Genomic DNA, 23,513 nt, shown 5'->3' with positions numbered 1-23,513 from the left:
ATACTGTGGTATCACTGGTCACTAGTGAGAGGGATGATGTGGGTATAGAAATCAGGGGGAAAGACTGTGATATACTTAAAGAAGTGAGCATAGGCAGAGAGGAAATTCTGAGTGGTTTGGCAGGCTTAAATGTAGACAAATCTCCAGTGTCAGATGAAATGTATCCCAGGCTGTTGAGTGAAACACAGGGGGAAATAGCAGGGGTGATGGCAATAATTTTCAATTCCTCCCTGGCCAAAGAAGTAGTGCAGAGGACTGGAGCACAGCTAACATGGTACCGCTATTCATGGAGGAAGTTAAGTGATAAACGAGGAAACTATAGGCCAGTCAGTCTCACCTCAGTGGTTGAGAAACAATTGGAAGCAATTCTGAGGGACAGAATTCAATTTTTCAAAGAGGTAATCTCGTATCTATATAAGGGCAATGTATTCAATGCAGTCTAATTTGACTTTAGCAAAGCCTTTGATAAAGTTATGCTTGGGAAATTGATAGCAAAGATAATAATAGCTCATGGGAACCAAGGAAATTTGGCAAATTGGATAAAGAATTGACTGAGTGGCAGGAAGCAGAGGTTGATGATCAAGGGATGTGTATGTCACTGGACATCAATAAAGTTCTGTAGGGGTTGCCTTCTTTATCTCTCTTCTCTCTCTTTGCATCCTCCCTTCCAAAAAAAATGGAAAATACCTAATTTCACCCAAACTATCTCCTCTTTAAATAAAGACAGTCCAATGTTCTATTGTGGGTTGGCCTACCAAGTGTTGATTCCAGTTTATCCAGGACAGATCCATTCTGATGCCACTGAAACTGGATTTCCTTAAGTGACTCACATTTGCTTCTTATTTTTTTCCATAAATGATCTAAACCATAGAGAGTCATAGAGATGTACAGCACAGAAACAGACCCTTCGGTCCAACTTGTCCATGCTGTCCAGATATCCCAACCTAATCTAGTCCCATTTGCCAGCACTTGGCCCCTATTCATATACCAGTGTCTGCTACTTCTCTGGCAGCTCATTCCGTACTTGCATCACCCTCTGCGTGAAAAAGTTGTCCTTAGGTCCATTTTATATCTTTCCCCTCTCACCCTAAATCTATGGTAAATGGGATTAGTTTGGTGTTTGTTGATTGGTATGGACATGGTGGGCTGCAGGGCCTGTTTCTGTGCTGTATGAGTTTATGACTATGTAAGTATACTTGCTATGCCAAGGAATACAAGGCTACAGGCCAAGTGCTGGAAAATGTGATAAGTATAGGTGTTTCTGACTGATGTATACTCTATGGGCTGAAAAGCCTTTATTCTGTGCTGGAAACCTCTATGACAACCACATCTCCCTGGGAATAAGTGAAGGTAAATAACATTCTGAATTAAAAAGAAACAATTATTTTGTTTCCCAGGCCTGTTGAATTAACAAACATATTTGATGTATGATATGACTGGAAGATAATGATGCCACAGTCATTGTAGGGAACAGTTGATAGAATCCTGCTATTGGCACCATTCCCTAATCTCTATGTAAAGTATTTCCCTTTATTTCCACGTGCTTTGTTTTTTTTTAGCCAACAAACTTCAGTATAGTTTCTGAATGTTACTCCGCCGCACAGACGGTCATAGTACATGACACTTATTCCCAACTATGATTGCCAGTCCTTTCTCTTTGCTCTTCCTGGTTATTAATTTTTTCTCAGTCTCATTTGCCTTACAACATTGCATCCTCCTGCTATAGTAAATATAACAACATCCTGTTGCCTTGAATGTATGGTCCAAGAGGCTTCGCAAACAAGCAAACAAAATTAGGCACCAAGCCATGCAAGGAAATATTAGAACAGTTGGCCAAAAGCTTGATCAAAGGCAATAGTTTTAAGGAGGGTTTTTAAAGGAGGATACAGAAGTTGAGGGAGATAATTTCAGAGCTAACGGCTGGGCCACCAGCAGTCCAGCAAACAAAATCAAGACATGTTGAAGAGCTGTACAGCAGGAGGTGGTTACTGAGATAGGAATTATGACATCATGGAGGAACTTGAAAACAAGGATGAGAAATTTAAATTCAAGGCATTTCAGGCCTAAGGTGGGTCTTGTCTGAGATTTGAATTGACTTTGTTTCTGACTTCCTAAGGCTGACAGACTAACTTTTCATTCATTCAAATTTTACAGGCATTTCTGGCTCGGCCAGCATTTAGTGTCTTTTGCTGATTGCTTTAAGCAGGTGGTAGTAACCGGTTTTCTAATTCATTCCAGTCCTATGGTGTAGGTACAGATTGGCACTTGGAAGCGGGTTTGGATGGATATGATCAGTAAGTAATTTTCATTCCATCCCAATTGCCTGAAATAGGGTAATCTGACAACCCAAACTGGCAGACTGGCGCTGAAGCTCTGTCAGGATCCTACATGCCATCGACCATTCAGGTAATGAAAGAAATCACAAGAATACTCCATGCCTGCTTTGCCTCACATTGAAGTGTTCCCAAGAGATGTAACGAAGTTGTACTGAAAGTTAATAGGTCTTCAGGATTTCCTGTACCAGATTTAGAATCAGATGACAGAACATGAAGAATCTGAAATTAGTAGCTTCTAGCAGCCAGTCAGGGTGCACAGAATAATGTCAAAGAAGGCCTCCTCCATTACCTGCAACACACTTAGCTTACACTTGTCCACTTTTGTTTAGAATGCACCATTTTTGCTATGCATTGCTCACACGAATACATTGGCCTAAAATTAGTAAATTCAGCCAAGTAAATTAGGCAACAATTAAGTTCAAGCAAATTAATGCAATCAATCTGATTGAAACAAAGTCTAATTTACGGGTAGCTTACTAACTGATATAGCTGAGGAAATAGTGCACAAGGTAATCAGCAAACAATCTAAGACATGCTACCAGATGATGGATTCACTATCATCAGGGTTGGGACAAAAACTTCAGAAAAAAATAAGTTGAACCAGAAGGCTCTTAAAATAAAAACCAGAGAGATAATTCTTTAGCTGACATTCTTAAAGTGGATCCATTCACATTATAAGTTTCATAGTCAAATAGTTTAATGAGAAACAGACCTAAAAGTGATGGATTTAATATTTGTATCCTCTGCAAGTTTTGAATCTAATTGCAGACGACATTTAAACTCATACTTGCATTTATACGGTCCACAGCGTCTATCTTTGTAACTCATTCCAACACAACAAACCTCCATGATCACTGCATACCAGATTTTGCATATCCTGGACTCCCTTCACCCTGCCACTGGCTTTCAGCGACCGAGATCCTCAACTTTGGAAATGCCTTCCTACATCTTGCTGCCTGTTTCTCCTCTTTTAAAATCTTTCTCACAACACCCCTATGGGGAAAGGCAGAAAGACACACTCCAAGAACTACATCCATCGATACAGGGATTGAACCCATGCTGTTGACATTGTTCTTCACAAAATCACATCCAACTAAATGACATAATAATCATTTGGAGGCCATTTACATCTTTCTACACCTTTGGTTATGCACCAAAATATTGCAAAGAGATGGAGAGGTGAAATATTAGCTCATGGAAACTCGTTCTTGCAATATACCTATTGTCATTGTATTATGTGTGTTGGTTTTATTTAGAAAGTAGTATTTCTGTCTATGAATTTGGTTATGTTCAAACCCCCTTCATCAGATTTGAGCAAGTAATCTAGGCTACCAATCCAGTCCATTACGTAGGGAGTACTACATTGTCCTTAGGTTATGTCTTTCAGATAAGACATTAAACCAAGTCCCTGCCTGCCATCTTGGGTGGAACTATCTTAAAGAAGACCAGGAGAACTTTTCCTGGCCCGGTGACCGATAAGTATCTCTCATCAGTTATCTGACTGAACTCAACTTTAGCAGAACTAACCTGCATGTCGAGTTGGTGTTGGACTGGTAAGTTCATTGGACCACTAATCCAGAGTCCCCAGCTTATATCTTGGCACCATGGCAGTTAGTGGCATTTAAATTCAACTGATTGATTTTTAAAATTTGGAATGGAAAGCTAATAGAGTCATAGAGATGAAACAGACCCTTCGGTCCAACCCATCCATGCCGACCAGATATCCCAACCCAATCTAGTCCCACCTCCCAGCACCCACCCATATCCCTCCAAAACCTTCCTATTCATATACCCATCCAAATGCCTCTTAAATGTTGCAATTGTACCAGCCTCCACCACTTCCTCTGGCAGCTCATTCCATACATGTACCACCCTCTGGGTGAAAAAGTTGTCCCGTAGGTCTCCTTTATATCTTTCCCCTTTCACCCTAAACCTATGCCCTCTAGTTCTGGACTCCTCGACCCCAGGGAAAAGACTTTGCCTATTTACCATATCCATGCCCCTCAAAATTTTGTAAACCTCTATAAGGTCACCCCTCAGCCTCCGACGCTCCAGGGAAAACAGCCCCAGCCTGTTCAGCCTCTCCCTATAGCTCAAATCCTCCAACACTGGCAACATCCTTGTCAATCTTTTCTGAACCCTTTCAAGTTTCACAACATCTTTCCTCTAGGAGACCAGAATTGCACGCAATATTCCAACCAATGGCCTAACCAATGTCCTATACAGCTGCAACATGACCTCCCAACTTGAATCAATTATCTTAATACAATGGAAGCAACGACAGCAAACTCAGCTATATTGACCTGAAAGGTGCTCCTTACAAGCATATTGTGCAAATTTTGGGGCAACTGTCCCATAAACTAGTCAGGCAGCAGCCTAACATACACACAGTCCCCAGGTTGCAAAAAAGTTCCATTATGGAATCCATTCACAAGGTGATTTATGCACAAGTTGGAACACAATGCAGGACAATATAAACTAGTCATTCCTAAGTACAAGAAATATTTGTTTGTCAGCTCTTTAAAATTACACCTCTGTACGGGATCACATTTGTAAGCATGGACATTCATAAGTAGGGGGACTCCCTGTAATTATATTCTTCCAATATCCTAGACACTGACATCATCTGATAATCCCTGTCCTTACAAATAGGGCAGACTCAGCAGTGGTACAGTACAATTGGATACATTCAGGACTGAGTTAGCCTGGGAGTCCTCAACATTGACTCCAGACCCCATGAAGTCTCATGGCATTAGGTCAAACTTGGGAAAAGAAATTTCCTACTGATTACCACCATCTGCTCTACCTCAGCTGAATAATCAGCACAACTTCATGTCAAATGCCACATGGATGCAGCATTGAGGGGAGCAAGGGCACAGAATGTAATCTGGGTGCAGACAATGTCCATTATCAAACTTCCCTCAGTAGCACTACAACCAACAGAACTGGCTGAGTCCAAAAGAATATATTCCCAAATTAGGCATGTTGTAGGTTATGAGGAAACAAATAGAAGGGATAAAAGTCTTACTAGCTCTTATCCTCAACAATCTACCTGTCACATCGATTCACTGTAGCGTTGATAAAAGTGACTAATAAACAGGGAGTCTCATCTTCTTTCTGAGGGTAGCACTCACCATATTGTGTCGCACTACCAATGTTGAAATAAGATACATTTGGAACAGATGTAAAACAGCTCAAAACTGAACATCCATGAGAGTTGAGATGGACCATCAACAGAGGCAGAAATGTATTCAACCACAATGTTTAAACTCATCACCCTGACAAATTCCTCATTCTACCATTATCATCAAGCCAAGTGATCAACCCTTCAATGAAGACTGCGGGAGGGCAAGAGCACCCAGGTATACTTACAAATGTGATATCAAACTACAACACAAGGCCACTTGGCTCCATGTATTAATAAAAAATGACTAGAGATGCTGCAAAGCTCCTTACAACAACAGTAATGAAGGCTTGTGATCCAGAACTAGCTAAGTAGCATATTTTATGCCAAGTTATTCAAATATAGCTACAACACTGCATTCATCCAACAATGCGGAAAATTACCATGTACTACCACAATAAATAGGGCAAATTTAACCTGGCCAAATACCAAACAACCATCCTCCTCTAGATCTGATGCAAAGTGATGGAAGGGGTCTTCTCAAGTGGCATTCATTCAGCAATAATCTACTCACTGACATTCAGTTTGGCTTCAGCCAGGAATACTCAACTCCTAATCTCCTGGCCTTCCTCAGAACATAGACAAAAGAACTGAATTCAAGAGGTGAGATGATAGTGAATGTCCTTGACAACAAAGCAACATTTGGCAGAATATGGCTTGAAAGAACTCTGCCAAAATTTAAATCGATAGGGATCAGGGGAAAGCTGAATACTGCTCAGGCACAGCAGAACGAACAATAGCTGTGACTGTTGGAGGCCAATCATCCTAATCCAAGGTCATTGTTGCAGATATTCCTGACAGTGCCTTTGTACAACCATCCTTCATTACTTTATCAAGCACCTTCCTTCCATTATAAGTCAGAACATCAAATAGGTCTTATGTTCCAGATGATCCTTAGAACTGAGCTTTTGAGGAACATCCTTTCCTTGACACAAGCCAATTATTTTATCTGATCAAGCTCCTGTGGGAGGCTTTAGAATGTTCACTGGATTAAAAGTCATAGAGTCATAGAGATGTACAGCACGGAAATAGATCCTTCGGTCCAACTTATCCATGCTGATTAGATATCTTAAATTAATCTAGTCCCATTTGTCAATACATGACCCATATCCTTCTATACCCTTCCAATTCATATACCCATCCAAATGCCTTTAAAATGTTGTACAGGTTGTTCTGCTATAATGCACGTTTCATTAATGTGAATTCATTACAAAACGATTGATGAATTGGGACACTGTTTCTACAGTGCGGACTTTTAAAGCGAGTATTGGTTATAATGCAATTTCAACCCCATTGGTTTAAATGGTGCTGCTGGAACATGATTTTCTTATAACATGGGATTGCATGAGAACGGAACTACCACATTACAGCAGAATTGACTGTAACTGCAGCAGACTCCACCAGTTCCGTGGCAGCTCATTCCATACACACACCACCCTCTGCGTGAAAATGTTGCCCTTTAGGTACCTTTTAAATCTTTCCCCTCTCACCTTAAACCTATGCCTCCAAGGTTTGGACTCCCCTACCCCAGGAAGAAGACCTTGTCTAATTACCCTATCCATGCTCCTCATATTTTAGAAACCTCTATGAGGTCACCCCTCAGCCTTCGATGCTCCAGGGAATATAGCCCCAGCCTACTCAGCCTGTCCCTATAGCTCAAATCCTCCTGACAACATCCTGGTAAATCTTTTCTGAACCCTTTAGGAGACCAGAACTGCATGCAGTATTCCAAAAGTGGCCTAATCAATGTCCTGTACAGCCGCAATATGACCTCCCAACTCCTATACTCAAAGAACCGACCAATAAAGGAAAGCATACCAATCACCTTCTTCACTATCCTGCCTACCTGCGATTCCACTTTCAAGGAATGATGAACCTGCACTCCAAGGTCTCTTTGTTCAGCAACACTCCCCATGACCTTATCATTAAGTGTATACGTTCTGCCTTGATTTGCCTTTCCAAAATGCGGTACCTCACATTTATCTAAATTAAAATTCATCTGACACTCCTCAGCCCATTGGCCCATCTAATCAAGATTCGATTGTACTCTCGGGTAACCTTCTTCACTGTCCAATACATCTCCAATTTTGATGTCATTTTCAAACTTACTAACCATACTTCCTGTGTTCACATCCAAATCTTTTATATAAATGATGAAATGCAGTGGACCCATCACCAATCTTTGTGCCATACCACTGGTCAAAGGCCTCCAGTCTGAAATGCAACCTTCCACTATCACCCTCTGAACTAGCCTCTGTATCCAAATGGCTGGTTCTCCCTGTATTCCATGTGATCTAACCTTGCTAAATCGTCTACCATGAGGAACCTTGCCAAACGCCTTACTGAAGTCCATATAGATCATGTCCACCACTCTGCCCTCTTCAATCCTCTTCGTTATTTTTTCAAAACTCAATTAAGTTAGTGAGACATGATTTCCCATGCACAATGCCATATTGACTATCCTTAATCAGTCCTTGCTTTTCCAATTACATGTAAATCCTATCCCTTAGGATTCTCTCCAACAACTTGATCACCACCAGTGCCAAACAGACAAAGTTATTTTTACAGATTTCCCCAATCTGTATAGCTGTCTTGTAAATTCCTTTCCAACCGACATTAGGGAATATATTACAAAGTCTTGTGATGTCAGTCACAGTCATGTGGCTAGGAGGTTAGGTGATTGTCACTTTGTGCGGAATGTACCAGGTTACTCATGAACTTGGATATGAGCATGACAGATCAGTAAGTCTTGGGTTTGCGTGTATTGGCATTGTTGCTCAGATGAAAGGTGAGCATGACACCCCGTGACTAGAGACAAGCAACAGACACATTTAAAGCAGAGTAAAATTTCCTTCTACTTGAAAATATGGGAGAGAGTGTTGGAATGATAATCAACCAATTAATTGTGAGTTCTGAAAACTAAGCACTTGCAAGATAATGGTTCGATGACCAAAAGCAAGCATTTGTTCAAAGCAGGGAGATTTGTTTATATTCTATATGGAAACCATGCCCATTCAGCTGCAATTGATTTCCTGCTTGGCTGTTTCAACAGGCCAGGAAGGCTTATAGCATCTATGAGACCAGAAAACACTGCCTGATACTTGTTCCTGTGCCAGGGTAAATACAGGCAACTCAGACCTTCCAATCAAAGTAAATGCTTTCTCTTGCTCACATTTTTAAAAAGTTGTCATCCCTTTTACCATATCAGCCAGAGACATATGTGATGAAGAAAGTTTATATAGCTCACCTACTCACACAAAGCATCGCTATGCTGATCTCAGTAAAATTTTTGCATCAGCCCCCGCAATTATTTCAGCACCAGCCGTGGCTCTGATTCAAAGTCTTGACTCTGAGGCAGAAGGTTGTATGTTGAAGAGCTGAAAATCTGTGCTGCACTTACCATATAATGCCAAGAAGTTGCAGCACTCTTGAAGGTGCTGCATTTTGGGTGGGATGTTCAATTAAGGCCCCATCAACCCATAAATATACCAATATACTATTTTCAAAAGGGAGCAGAATATGTCTTCCTCATATTCTGGTCAACATTTCTCTCTCAACAGGAATCACTCAGATTATCTGGTCATTATCTAACTGATATTTGTGGAAGTCTGCTGTGTGCAAGTTGGCTGCTGCATTTCTGACATTACAATAGTGACTACAATTCAAAAGTACTTCATACAATTGCAAGTCTTTGTTTTTTGATTAAAGAAAAAAATTATTTCAAGATTTTATTTTCTCTTTTAATATCAAATTATCAGAAATGAAAGGTGACCTCTGAACTTAATCTCTTTGAATATCATCGAAGAGTTTCCCAGGTCAAGTGCATTATGTTTTGTGTCTGCAGATTCAAACTGCAAATTCCTAAACAACGATGTAAGAACTCACACAGAATCCTAGCCTCTGATCCCTACAGGGATTCTGGCGATTAGCTACGACATACTTGATTCATACGGCTGCGGGTTACATGAGGCCCTGTCAGTTCTTCTATTTCACAAATGAATATAATCTGAGTTTTTTTAAATTTGGAACTTGGTAAAACTTGGAACCACAGATCTGCTTTCAAGCCAGTCAACCCTATATTACTGACTTTAATTAGCAGAGGGGAGAGAGAAACTGCATCTGGATGATTGTCAAGAATGCACTAAGAAAGAAGCCAGTTTTTGAACGGGCTCCCCTGTGTGTCTGTGTCGGCTGTACTGACTTCCCATTCTGAAAAGAGATGCCAAACATCTAAATAAATATCAGTGTTTTCGAGATGTGTCCCACAAGCTCAGTTTCTATTCTTAAATGTCAGCTATGGAGTCTTACATCAGGTAAACTTTCATTTCAAGGACTCCAGACTTGCCAGCACACTGAAGCCTAATATGCAACAACATCATTCATCATACATGAATTGCAGTTATCCTCTCCACTAACAGTAGTTGGTATTAAATAAAACTGAGATGCCTGCAAAATATTTGCAGAGAAATTAATTTCTTTGTTGAAACAATAGATCTTAAATCCATCTTCTATGCTATTCCATCCTTCTCATATCCTTCTCATCCCATTTCCATCTGTTCCTTTAATCCTTCTCCAATCATCCCAATCTCAACATCAACTTTCATTGTATCTCTTCCTTCTATGCTATCTCACATCCATCCTTCCCATACCACCCCATTTCCATAATCCCCAGGTAGTTCCACCCCTTCTTGGAGGTTCTGCCCTTCTTTCTTCCATGCTTGGCTGCCTCTCGCATCTTCCCTAAAACTGCTTGTCCTCCTCTCGCCCTCCATTCTAAACCCACCCTCCCATCTCACCCCAGCTTCCTGCCTACCATATGTCATCCCCCTCCACCCATGTCATTTCCACCTCCATTACGAAGAAGGAAGGAAGCAGCAAAAGAAAGGAAGTAAGACTGGATGACAGCAGGAAGGACAAATAGTTACAAACAGAAAAAGTGGCAGTAAGAGGTAGATAGATTGACAAACAAATAGAAAGAAAAGGACAATACAAAAAATAAACAGAACTCCTTTCAAATCTTCAGGGTTCCCCACAATGCTTTATAGCTAATGAAATTCCTTATTAAATGCAGCCACTATTGTAAGAAATACAGTACAAACAGTAATATGATAAATTATTGGGACATATATTTTAGTCACATTGATTGAGGAACACATATTAAACAGGACACTAGGGCTAACCCTCTACTCTTAATCATCACCATGTGGTCTCTTATATCCATCAGAGATGCTTGGTGTCTCTTCTTGATGAAAGCAATTCCTTCACAGCAAAATTCCCTGCGTACTGCATAGGAACAGCACCACAGATTATATGCTCAAATCTTTGGACTGGGACTTGAATTTATGAACATGTATGAAGAGGCAAACATGAATTGTCACAAAATAAAGGCTCATTTGAACAAAAGGTGGGGGGAAAATTGTTTTACATTCTAAATACATAATGCATTTTACACACACTTTTATTACACTTCCATTCTTTTACATTTTCCCCATCACAATTCATAACTCAACCTATTGTTATAGAAAAAATGTCACCAGGATCTGATCTAAAAAGTACTGTTTCAGTTACTCTGATGCTATTTTTTAATGTTCTGAAGACAATACTTAATATTAGCATTTAAAACAACAATGGCATGACAATAATGACCTGTTTTTATACTTTAATGTTATAAAATGGCCAAAGAGGCTGCAGAGAAGTAATCTCACAAGATATGATACCAAATCACAGAGATATTAAGCCAGATGACTAACATCTTTCTCAAAGTGGTAGGGTTTAAGGAGGGTCTTGAACAAGGAAAGAGAGATGGGGAGGTAGTTCCAGAGCTGAGGTCTGAGACAGCTGAAGACATACTGGCCCAAATTGGAGGAGAGTTCTTGGAAGGTTGTATGGCTGGAGAAAATTGCGGGTGGGTGGGGTGAGGCTACGAAGGAATTTGAACACGTGGGCAAGAATCTTTAAAAACAAGGCAATGCTTGATAGAGTGATGGGCTGATGGGAGTTGGTATGAGGTTGAGAATTAAATATTATTGATGTTAGAAATTGACTGGTCTTAACCTCAGAGATTCATGTCAGACAGCAGGCATATGATGCAGTAAGATTCTCAGCTGCTGTTGACAGCAATTGACACAGGCCCAGTGTCAAATCTCAGTAAGAGGGTCCCATTGACATGATCAGGTTTCATTTCCATCAAGACACTTCACAGATACTTGCCCTATTCCATTGGCATCTATTAGCAGCACGCAGCATTATGGAGACTGTAAGATCTTGGAAGGGACAAGGATAATTTCTTTGTTTTGTGAAGGAAGTCAATGCTCATATTGACAAACACAATCAGATATGGATTATCTTTGCCTTGCTTATTTTCGGGACCTTGACTGGGTATCCAACCTCAGGTGATATAAGTTCTATTTGATTAAATGTGGATAGAAATGGAAATATTGCCCCTAAGTATTACTCAATGGCAGAAGAGGGTACTGCAGATGCTGGAGATTACAGTCAATATTAGAGTGGTGATGGAAAAGCACAGCAGACAGACAGCATCCGAGGAGCAGGAAAATGGATGTGTTAGGCAAAAGCCCTTCATTAGGAAAGATATTACTTCCATGTCCTGCCCACCCCAAAATAATGAGAATAAGCCAAAAGTACAAAATATATTCAAGACTTGAATTTTACAACAGCATAAATGAAATGCGGTTAAAACATCTGGATGCTAATTGAAATTCTCAAAGTGTCCCTCCTCAAAATTTGAATGAATTTAGGTAGTTTTCCATACTCCCTCCCTTCACTGGAATTTCAACCATTAATCCAGGTATCATCTTGGTACAGTTGGTTCCACTTTATTCTGAGGTCAGATGATGTAGATTCAAAATCAGGTTACAGAATCACTTTAAAGCTGTGGACTTATACAATGATCTGATACAGCACTGCTTTTGAGTCAGACGCTGTGTGTTCAAGCCCCACTACAGGGACTTGAACACATAAACTAATACTTCTGTGCAGTATTATAATGTGCTTTATCGTCAGAGATACTGTCCTTCAAAGAATTGGTGAATCAAGACCCAGTCTGCCTTATCAGATGGATGAAGTTGAGTAGTTCTTATCCTACAAACAATATCATTTAAACAGATTAATATATCTCATCAACTGTTTGTGGAATCTACGCTGTTGCATTTACTGCATTACAACAGTAACTTCAATTTAACATTGCTGTACCAGCCGTTAAATTCTTTGTGTTGTCCTAAGGGCATAAAAAAGCTACAACTAAATGCAAGTTCTTTCTTTCAAGAAAATGGATGCAATTTTGCAACTTTGCTGATTATTTTCCTATGCTTGTCTGCCATCTAACTACAAAATGTAACCGATATGAATGCGGCAAACAGAGATTTCTTTTGATCTCAAATTAAGATAATTCTCTCATTTCTCTCCGATAGGAGTGTCTTCTAAATGGGATAGCATGAACAGGGTCAGGCAGATCACATACTCAAGATACCAGGTTTTAATATTTCATCAATTACCACCTACCGGGCTGGCCAACAACCTCTATTCCATCAGAGGTTAAGTTCAACTGAAATAATATTGGTTTGTGACTTTTCTAGGTGAGAAAAGAGCAACCGCTCTTGATCTATCAGCACTAGACCAGCCAAACATCCTGGATTGCATTGGAGTATTAAGAATTAAAAATTAATTTCCAGAACATAGCTACAAACCTGGGAGAGAAAAAAAAGTCATGTAGACATTTTTAATGAAAGTTCTCTGAAGGTATGTGTTTATTAATTATAAAAATGTTGAAGGTGGAAAAACAATAGTTGTTTGAATAACAGTCCAGGAAGTATCTAATTTAGTAATGAAATGTCTACTTCTTTTCCAATTGGTGAGGGAAGGCAGGATACTGCAAATATTGGCAGGTGCTGTGACCAGTGGCAGGACTATAACGGCAGAAGCTCTTGCACTGACGTCTCTAGATCTATGTCCTAGCAAAGCTGGCAATCCAGATCAGGACAAAACTATCAAATATTGAATCTCCAAGTCAGAAAACATTACAAACAAATCCATTTGTTCTATTTCAACATTTTGTAAAAAAATGTTTGTTCACTAGAAAAGCTACAGGGTATAATTTTAATTTGGTGTATGTTCCTGATGGCATAACAGGAAGTGGGCACCATTTCCACAATCTTGTTGTTTGCTGGCTCCCACACGATTATAATTAAAATGTAAAATTTGCAGCAAGCATGGGAGGCAGTGTAATAATATGGCAGTGAAGATTTTCATTACTTGCTGATGGTATATTTCACTAGCGAAGCAGACACAGGCAAACCATAAGAGAGTCTTCTAGACAAATAGGGAAATTCTGCATGTTGGTCAAACTTTCCTGACCAACCCCACTGTTATTAACATATGACTAAACAAGAGCACAACAATGACACAGATATATATTTCATCCCACGTTGGTTTCACTTTATTCATGTGTGCATCATCTTTATTTGTTGAAACTAGCTTAGTCACAGACCTAAATGTACTAGCATGCTTCATAGTTGGCATGAATTGATGGTTAAAGGGTAGTTAGGGACAATCCTTTATTGTGAAAGAAACAATTATGTATTTTGCATTTACCTGATTAAATGCTCATTTTTAAGTCTTGTGTGATACTCGCCATTCTATGGGGCATGGTTGAACTTGCAATTTCAGCTGGTCCTCCCTTTTATGCAAAGGGTATTGTCCAAGACCACTTCTTGAATGCATAACTGAAATATTGTAGGTGAATGCAGAGCCAGCTAAGGAATCTGCCAACCAATTTTCAAACAGAGCTCATGTGGACAGTACTGACACTGTACTTCAGACCTCTAATTTTCTTATCTTGACTGACTGTCCAGGTCCATTCCTCATTCACTGTTATCCACTGGATCCTTCTTCCACTTTGCCATACCTTTGACCCCACTTCATATCCTCACTCCTCACAAGTGATTTGCTTTTACAAGTGCCAGGCCTTCCTGTAAGCTGCCATTCTCCTGCTCCCTTCCTTTGAGCCACTGAGTTAACAAGGAAACCTATTAACCTCAGACACGCCAACTGTTGGAAATCATATTTAAATGATCACAGACCAGGTGCCAAGAAATTCTCATGTGTCACTGACTTCATTTGAAGGTAGGATATACAAAGAAAATAAGATCCATGTTAATGCATAATTCATGACATGCAAATATACCACAAGGGAGAATCCACCACAGCATGTCCTGATGCACAACATGCTGTTAATTCAAACTCTATATCTCAACCTGCCATCAGGAAATCAAAGTTCAGGCTCCTTCATAATTCAGTCACCCTGCCTGCCACATTTGATGCTCTTGCATGCTTCATAAAATTATCCCAACAGTATGCAGTCTAACTGTAGCGATGTCTCTAACATAAATTAAATATATAGAGTCACAGAATACTGCAGCCCTAGCCCAGATACAAACCTCATTATTTCACTCTATGTGAACAGCAACAACCTCTAGTTATATATTTTAATGTATGAAAATGGTCCAGGGTACTTTGCAGGAATGTAAGCAGAAAAAAATTGATGACCCAGCCAAAGTAGAAGGTGATGATCAAAAGAGCTAGATGTTTGAGGATGGTCTTGAAGGAGGCATAGCTCCCAGTGAGGGATGACATGAAAAGAGAAGGCATGCATGAGAGGCCTGGATATATTTAATAGAGAGTTCTAACGTAAAATGAAAGACCGGATAAGGCTACCATAAAGCTACCATGATGATGATAAGTTTAGGTTTGGAGCATTGGAAAATCAGCAATCAGGCCAGCAAAGACACATGCGATGAGTGATAAGACTTCTGGAGCATGGATTACATTACAGAACCAAAGTTATGAAGGGTGGAAGATGTGAGACAGGCCAGAGAATACTTGGATAATTAAGGTTGGCTTAATCAAAAGCATCTTCAATGATTCAGTAGAAGATGGTCATATGCCACAGATATGTGACTGAAAACAACAACTTTGGTTTACCCAATGTTTACTTTGAACAAAGTGCAGCTCATTGAAGAAAAAATATTAGACCAAAAATGTGAAAACAAAATGGCAATGGAGGTGTCAAGAAAATGGTGTCAAGGTGAGCTGGGGCTAGTTAATATCTTGTGGAAAATGTAACATCCTGGATGTTGTTGATAATCTGCAAGTAAATGAGGATATAAAGGTGGGCAAGGATATTGAACTGCGAAGAGAAACTATTTTCAGAGATGAGCAATAGGATCAGTAAAATTGGAAATGGATGAGGATAGTACAATTGAGCTGTATAACTGAAGAGTAATGCTGGAGCAAAAGGATGTCACCACTGTGTTATAGGCCACAGTGATTGAAGAAGATAAAGAAGAAAACTACATCATAATCACAGTCACAATACTTTTTCTCTCATTTTTACTCAAGAAACTATTATTTTCATTTTTAAAAAGGTTCATGGCAGAGAATTCCACAATGTTATTGCTTTCTGTTTAAAGGGATGTCTTTTTACCTTCTCTTCAAGTCATGTAGCAGTATAACTGGATTGTGACTATCGTTCCCCAAACAACATGAAAACTTCTTAGCAAAGAGAGAGAGAAACTTATTCATCCTAGCACTCTTTATCTTAACATTATTGGCAGAGACCTCGAGCCAAATAACATCCATTCCAACGTTATACAGCCTAGGGGATGGATGGGACTGGACAGAGGAGGAGACTAAAATGAGAAAAAATAAATGGACAAGGGGCAAAAATACAGCTATAATGTTTATTTTTTGAAAGGTCTTCTGCTAGTGACCATTTCCTGCAAGGATCCCACTGACTACTTGTCATCCTATCCCATTGCATCCAAAAAGCTGCATCCTCTGACTCACTATAAGCAATGAGATGTGCTAGCAAAATATTATAAGTCACATGCATAACATTCATTTCCTTGGTGCTACAATTACTTCCTGTTACATATTCCCTATCATATTTTGTTAACAACACCCCATAACTATGCAAGAAGGTATCCTCATTGGAATGCCACTGGAAATCATCTAGCGATACATTAAATATAACGTCAGCATCCGTAATGAGCTATTGCTTGAGTGTAGCAGCACTTCAAAACTTTGTATTGTAATTTATTATTCTCATCATGAATGAGGATAAGTTCATCAAAAACATTTTTGCACTGAAGAAACATTTAACAAAGCTTCTAAATTACACTATTTTCAGCATACAAGATGCAGTGTTTTCAAACAGCCTTAGAATTATACCTGAAATCAGATGTTACAATTTAAGTTTGGAAAGAGTTCAGGATCAAAAGCTCAGCTTGTGGCTTTACTTTGATAAATAATTACTACAAAATTTGTAGGCTCTGCAGTCTGATTCTAACATTGCAGTTGAGTATGATTCGTACAATCATGTTCAGTTCCGTGATACCATTTTTGCTGTGTGCAGAATCTATTCAATTGCTCCTAAATACTGGAATTCAAAGGGTTAAATCTTAGTGCCATAATCTTGATTTGTATCCTCTTGAGTAAAGTGGATCGTGATGTAATCTGATCAAGGTGCTTAAAATATTGAAAGGATTCACTAAGATACAGCAAAGATAGATAGATGCTGGAGATCTGAAATAGAAGCAGAGCGTGAGAGAAAACCAGCAGTTCTGGCCATATCTGTGGTGAAACATTAGCAAGAGAACAAGACTGTTTCTCCATTTTGTGTTGGGCTTACATTTTTGTCCAAGGCCAGCTGCAGTGTCCAAGGAAACTTATCACTAGCTGGAGAAACAGCACCTCATTTTCAACCAATACACTTACTGTCTTCAGGACTCAACATTGATTTCAACAACCTCAGGCCATGAATTCTGTCCACATTTTGATTCCACCACTCTGGTTCCCCACCTCCCAGTAACTTGTTTCCATGGATTTGCTCTCAGTACTGCTGACCTATTAACACATTCCATTAACATCCATTCTTCATCTGTATCTATCCTCGACTACCCTTTGCCTTTTGTTCTGGGACTCCTTCACCATACTTTCACTTATTCCTCCTCCTCTCATTTTCTACAGTTTAAACCCATTACTTTTCTGGTCCCTTTCATTCTTAAGAAATATTGGACTTGAAACATTTCCCTCTCAACGGATGCTGCCAGGTCTACTCTATTTCTCCACCATTTTCTGTATTCATTTTAGATCACCAAGATCTGCAGTACTTTGCAGTCCTCTCACAAAAAAAAATGATCTGGTCATTACCTTGTTGCCATTTATGGGAACACTATATATTGTACAAGTTGACTGCTAAGATTCTATGTGAGAACCTTTGCCCCTGATGGATAGACGGAAATATGCTTTGGTAAATTTGGCCAAGGCACATTAAAAAGCAGAGGTTGCTAATTAATAAATAGTGAGCTTGCATTTATAGAGCATCTTTCATTTCCACGGGAAATTTGAAAATAAACTGAAGAAGGGTCGCTGGACCAGAAACGTCAACTCTGCTTCCTCTCCACAGATGCTGCCAGACCTGCTGAGTTTTCCGAGGAATTTCCATTTTCGTCTTTAATTTGTGTTGTAAATGGGGCTGCCAATTTGTACACAGCAAGCTCCCACAAATAACAGAGCTGGAAATGTGTTGCTGGAAAAGCGCAGCAGGTCAGGCAGCATCCAGGGAACAGGAGAATCGACGTTTCGGGCATAAGCCCTTCTTCAGGAATGGGAAAAGTTTGTCCAGCAGGCTAAGATAAAAGGTAGGGAGGAGGGACTTGGGAGAGGGGCGTCGGAAATGTGATAGGTGGAAAGAGGTCAAGGTGAGGGTGATAGGTCAGACTGGGGTGGGGGCGGAGAGGTCGGGAAGAAGATCTCAGGTTAGGAAGGCGGTGCTGAATTTGATGGATTTGACTGAGACAGGGTGGGGGGAGGGGAAATGAGGAAACTGGTGAAATCCGAGTTCATCCCTTGTGGTTGGAGGGTTCCTAGCCGGAAGATGAGGCGTTCTTCCTCCAACCGTCGTTTTGTTGTGGTCTGACGATGGAGGAGTCCAAAGACCTGCATATCCTTGGTGGAGTGGGAGGGGGAATTGAAATGTTGAGCTACAGGGTGGTTGGCTTGGTTGGTCCGGGTGTCCCAGAGGTGTTCTCTGAAACGCTCCGCAAGTAGCCGGCCTGTCTCCCCAATATAGAGGAGGCCACATCGGGCCCCAATATAGAGGAGGCCACATCGGGTTCCGGCTAGGAACCCTCCAACCACAAGGGATGAACTCGGATTTCACCAGTTTCCTCATTTCCCCTCCCCCACCCTGTCTCAGTCAAATCCATCAAATTCAGCACCGCCTTCCTAACCTGAGATCTTCTTCCCGACCTCTCCGCCCCCACCCCAGTCTGACCTATCACCCTCACCTTGACCTCTTTCCACCTATCACATTTCCGACGCCCCTCTCCCAAGTCCCTCCTCCCTACCTTTTATCTTAGCCTGCTGGACAAACTTTCCCCATTCCTGAAGAAGGGCTTATGCCCGAAACGTCGATTCTCCTGTTCCCTGGATGCTGCCTGACCTGCTGCGCTTTTCCAGCAACACATTTCCAGCTCTGATCTCCAGCATCTGCAGACCTCACTTTCCCACAAATAACAATTGATGTCAGATATTAAGAGATAAATATTGGCCAGAACACTAGGGAACTCCCATCCTTTATAAAATAGTCTCATGGAATTTTCTTTTCCATGTTGAGAAAATTTATGGGACTGGTTTAACTTCTCACCTGATAGACTGCAACGCTGACAGTATGGCTCTCTGCCAGTACAACAATGCAATGTCAATCTAAATGTTGTGTTCAGGCTTCTGGAGCAGGGATTGAATCCACAACCTACTGCCTCAGACGCAAGAGGGTGACCATTATGGCTGTCAATTAGCTCCAGTGGGAAGTCAAATGGCATTTTCGATCAGAAAACAAAATTGAAGAGATCCGAGATGTTTGGAAAGTGATTCGGATCTTTAAATTCAGATGAATCAGTGCGAGCATTTTATCTCCAAATAGCCATTTAAAAGAGTCAGGAGTTGCTCATTCTCAGTATCGAGGTGACAAAACAAATAAAGTCCGCTACTGGTTTTGGGCAATTATGTTTGTGGCCCAGCCTCTGTCCATCAAGTGGTGAACTCAAAAACTTTATAGCTGAGCTTACCGACTTGTGAATAAACAAATAGCAGCGTGAGAAGTCAGACTGCGCATGATTTCGTGGGGGAGAAAACTGATTCATGTAAAAGCTGTCAACATTTAATGCAAAAATAACAATATGTATTAAAAACTACTGCAGGACATGTTCTCTCTCGGTCAGGATAACCACTGCATGGAAGCACAGACATCAACCAAAGCTCTCTCACTGCATGTGCACCAACTCCCTAGATAGTACAGAATCGTCTGCAATAGCTTCTCCATTACTGCTGAAACTGCACTTTCTTGTTCTCTTACAAGCAATTCATTTGCCAAGTTTTCTTCTCTTACTTTACAAATGGTGGTTCAGTGAAAAAGTTGCTACAACTTACCCAGCTCTTTAAGGTATATCCACAGCCTTGCGGTACTCACACAGCGGTTTAACAATGAGGTACTTCTGAATGGTGAGAGAGCTGAACTCTGATACAGACTGCATATCCTCCAGTCTGCTGACGCCACTCCCTAGCTACAGCACAGCCTCTGGCTAGAGCTTCTCAGTTACTCAAATGGACTGAATCGAGCTCTCTGGCTGTCAGCCAGCTGTACAGCTGAGCTACACTAATATCACTGCATTGTTCAGAAAGCCGCATAAACAGTGTCACTGGATGCTGTCTGGGCTCTTTTTCCTCAATTATCTCCAAGGATCCAGATTTATTTAAAAACTTATTTTCTCAAGCTGAGTGAATAATGATTGCCACAGCCTTGGTTGGTTGCATCAAAATCGCCAAAGTTCCAGATTTGTTATGCTTCCTATGGGTAGTAAAGTTGCTGCCCATTCAGTTCGCGAGTGCGTACGTCTCTCCGAAGCCGAGGAAGATTCCTTCCCTGCTCCCCTACGACTACTACACCATTACTAATCCATTGACCACTAGAAGGGGCGAGTGAACAAGCATCAAATCTCCGGTTAGAAGGAATCTGTTAACATTCCAGGTCTGATAGTCATTGCAAAATCTGAGCCAGTTGTGTAAGGGAGCAACGTCCTTATGGAAAGGGATTTAACAACCGTTTTGTTTGTGCAAACGGAGGGTGGCAGAAAAAATGTGGATTTACGTAGCACCGTTCATAGGCACATGAAATAATGCACTTTATAGCGGAGGTATTTTTGAAGCGTGTTCAATGTTGTAACGTGAAAAACGCGGTAGCCAATTTGCACATGACAACATCTCATAAATAAAAATTAGATAATTCAGGACGGAATTAATTGTAGCATGGAATAATGTGGATTGATTCTGAAGCGTCAGAATGGAATTCAATTCATATACCCATCAGATGCCTTTTAAATGTTGCAATTGTATCAGCCTCCAGCACTTCCTCTGGCAGCTCGTTCTACATACCTACATACCTTGTGCACGAAAACGTTGCCCCTTGCGTCTTTGCTGAAGTTTTTTTAATAAGGGGAAGGCAGTCAATTTATTCTAAAGGGCATTCGATACTGTCACACAACATACGTGTAGGGAAAGTTATAGGTTGTGGGATAAAGAGGATAATAGTAACATGAATACAAAATTAGCCATGGGATAGGAAAGAGAGAGTAACAGTTAGTGGCTACTGCTCAGGCTGGAAGAACATAGGGCAGCTACTCTGGGTTGGCATTAAGTCCCTTGTTTTTCCTGATCATGGTGTGCTGTGGACATTTGCTGGAAATGTGTTGCAGGAAAAGCGCAGCAGGTCAGGCAGCATCCAGGGAACAGGAGAATCGACGTTTCGGGCATAAGCCCTTCTTCAGGAATGGGGAAAGTTTGTCCAGCAGGCTAAGATAAAAGGTAGGGAGGAGGGACTTGGGGGAGGGGCATCGGAAATGTGATAGGTGGAAAGAGGTCAAGGTGAGGGTGATAAGTCAGACTGGGGTGGGGGCGGAGAGGTCGGGAAGAAGATCTCAGGTTAGGAAGGCGGTGCTGAATTTGATGGATTTGACTGAGACAGGGTGGGGGGAGGGGAAATGAGGAAACTGGTGAAATCCGAGTTCATCCCTTGTGGTTGGAGGGTTCCTAGCCGGAAGATGAGGCGTTCTTCCTCCAACCGTCGTTTTGTTGTGGTCTGACGATGGAGGAGTCCAAAGACCTGCATATCCTTGGTGGAGTGGGAGGGGGAATTGAAATGTTGAGCTACAGGGTGGTTGGCTTGGTTGGTCCGGGTGTCCCAGAGGTGTTCTCTGAAACGCTCCGCAAGTAGCCGGCCTGTCTCCCCAATATAGAGGAGGCCACATCGGGTGCAGAGGATGCAATAGATGATATGTGTGGAGGTGCAGGTGAATCTGTGACGGATATGGAAGTTTCCTTTGGGGCCTTGGAGGGAGGTGAGGAGGGAGGTGTGGGCGCAAGTCTTGCACCTCCTGCGGTTGCAGGGGAAGGTGCCGGGAGTGGAGGTTGGGTTGGTGGGGGGTGTGGATCTGACGAGGGAGTCACGGAGGGAGTGGTCTTTACGGAATGCTGATAGGGGAGGGGAGGGAAATATATCCTTGGTGGTGGGGTCCGTTTGGAGATAGCGGAAATGACGGCGGATGATGCGCTGTACATGGAGATTGGTGGGGGGGTAGGTGAGGACCAGTGGGGTTCTGTCCTGGTGGCGGTTGGAGGGGCGGGGTTCAAGGGCGGAGGAGTGGGAAGTGGAAGAGATGCGGTGGAGGGCATCGTCGACCACGTCGGGGGGAAAATTGCGGTCCTTGAAGAAGGAGGCCATCTGGGTTGTGCGTTTTTGGAACTGGTCCTCCTGGGAGCAGATGCGGCGGAGTCGAAGGAATTGGGAGAATGGGATGGCGTTTTTACAGGGGTCAGGATGGGAGGAGGTATAGTCCAGGTAGCTGTGGGAGTCGGTCGGTTTGTAGTAGATGTCCGTGTTGATTCGGTCGCCTGAGATAGAAATAGAAAGGTCGAGGAAGGGGAGGGAGGAATCTGAGACTGTCCAGGTGAATTTGAGGTCGGGGTGGAAGGTGTTGGTGAAGTGGATGAACTGTTCAACTTCCTCGTGGGAGCACGAGGTGGCGCCGATACAGTCATCGATGTAGTGGAGGAAAAGGTGGGGGGTGGGGCCAGTGTAGTTGCGGAAGATGGATTGTTCCACATATCCTACGAAGAGGCAGGCATAGCTGGGGCCCATGCGGGTGCCCATGGCTACTCCTTTCGTTTGGAGGAAGTGGGAGGATTGGAAAGAGAAGTTGTTCAGGGTGAGGACCAGTTCAGTTGAAGGAGGGTGTCAGTGGAAGGGTACTGGTCGGTACGGCGGGAAAGAAAGAAGCGGAGGGCTTTGAGTCCTTCGTGATGGGGGATGGAGGTGTACAGGGACTGGATGTCCATGGTGAAAATAAGGCGTTGGGGACCGGGGAAGCGAAAATCATGGATCAGGTGGAGGGCATGGGTGGTGTCCCGAACGTAGGTGGGGAGTTCTTGGACTAAGGGGGACAGGACGGTGTCAAGGTACGCAGAGATGAGTTTGGTGGGGCAGGAGCAAGCGGAGACAATGGGTCGGCCGGGGCAGTCAGGTTTGTGGATTTTGGGCAGGAGGTAGAAGCGGGAGGTGCGGGGTTGTGGGACTATGAGGTTGGAGGCGGTGGATGGGAGATCCCCCGAGGTGATGAGGTTATGGACGGTCTGGGAGATGATGGTTTGCTGGTGGGGGGTGGGGTCATGGTCAAGGGGGCAGTAGGAGGAGGTATCTGCGAGCTGGCGTTTGGCCTCAGCGGTGTAGAGGTCGGTGCGCCAAACTACTACCGCGCCTCCTTTGTCTGCTGGTTTGATAGTGAGGTTGGGGTTGCAACGGAGTGAGTGGACGGCTGCGCGCTCCGAGGGTGAGAGGTTGGAGTGGGTGAGTGGGGTGGGGG

The 23,513-nt window shown here is 42.0% G+C and overlaps 1 protein-coding gene across 2 annotated transcripts in view; it reads right to left on the bottom strand.

Annotated features, from left to right (window-relative positions):
- Positions 1-20,131, bottom strand: part of LOC122553033 (pleckstrin homology domain-containing family G member 1-like) — a 222,404-nt gene extending 202,273 nt beyond the window's left edge. The window contains exon 1 of one of the 2 annotated variants that reach the window (XM_043696473.2): positions 20,029-20,131. The gene's annotated coding sequence lies outside the window, so the exon portion shown is untranslated. The remainder of the gene's footprint in view (positions 1-20,028) is intronic. The other variant, XM_087991576.1, reaches the window with a different exon arrangement.
- Positions 20,132-23,513: the final 3,382 nt, after the last annotated feature.

The sequence above is a fragment of the Chiloscyllium plagiosum genome, unplaced genomic scaffold (genome assembly GCF_037043375.1).
Source record: "Chiloscyllium plagiosum isolate Xiang-an unplaced genomic scaffold, Cpla_swu_hap1 HiC_scaffold_10, whole genome shotgun sequence".
Classification (NCBI taxonomy): Eukaryota; Metazoa; Chordata; class Chondrichthyes; order Orectolobiformes; family Hemiscylliidae; genus Chiloscyllium; species Chiloscyllium plagiosum.
The sequence above is the reverse complement of the archived record's forward strand: the minus strand, read 5'-3'. Positions and strand labels throughout refer to the sequence as shown.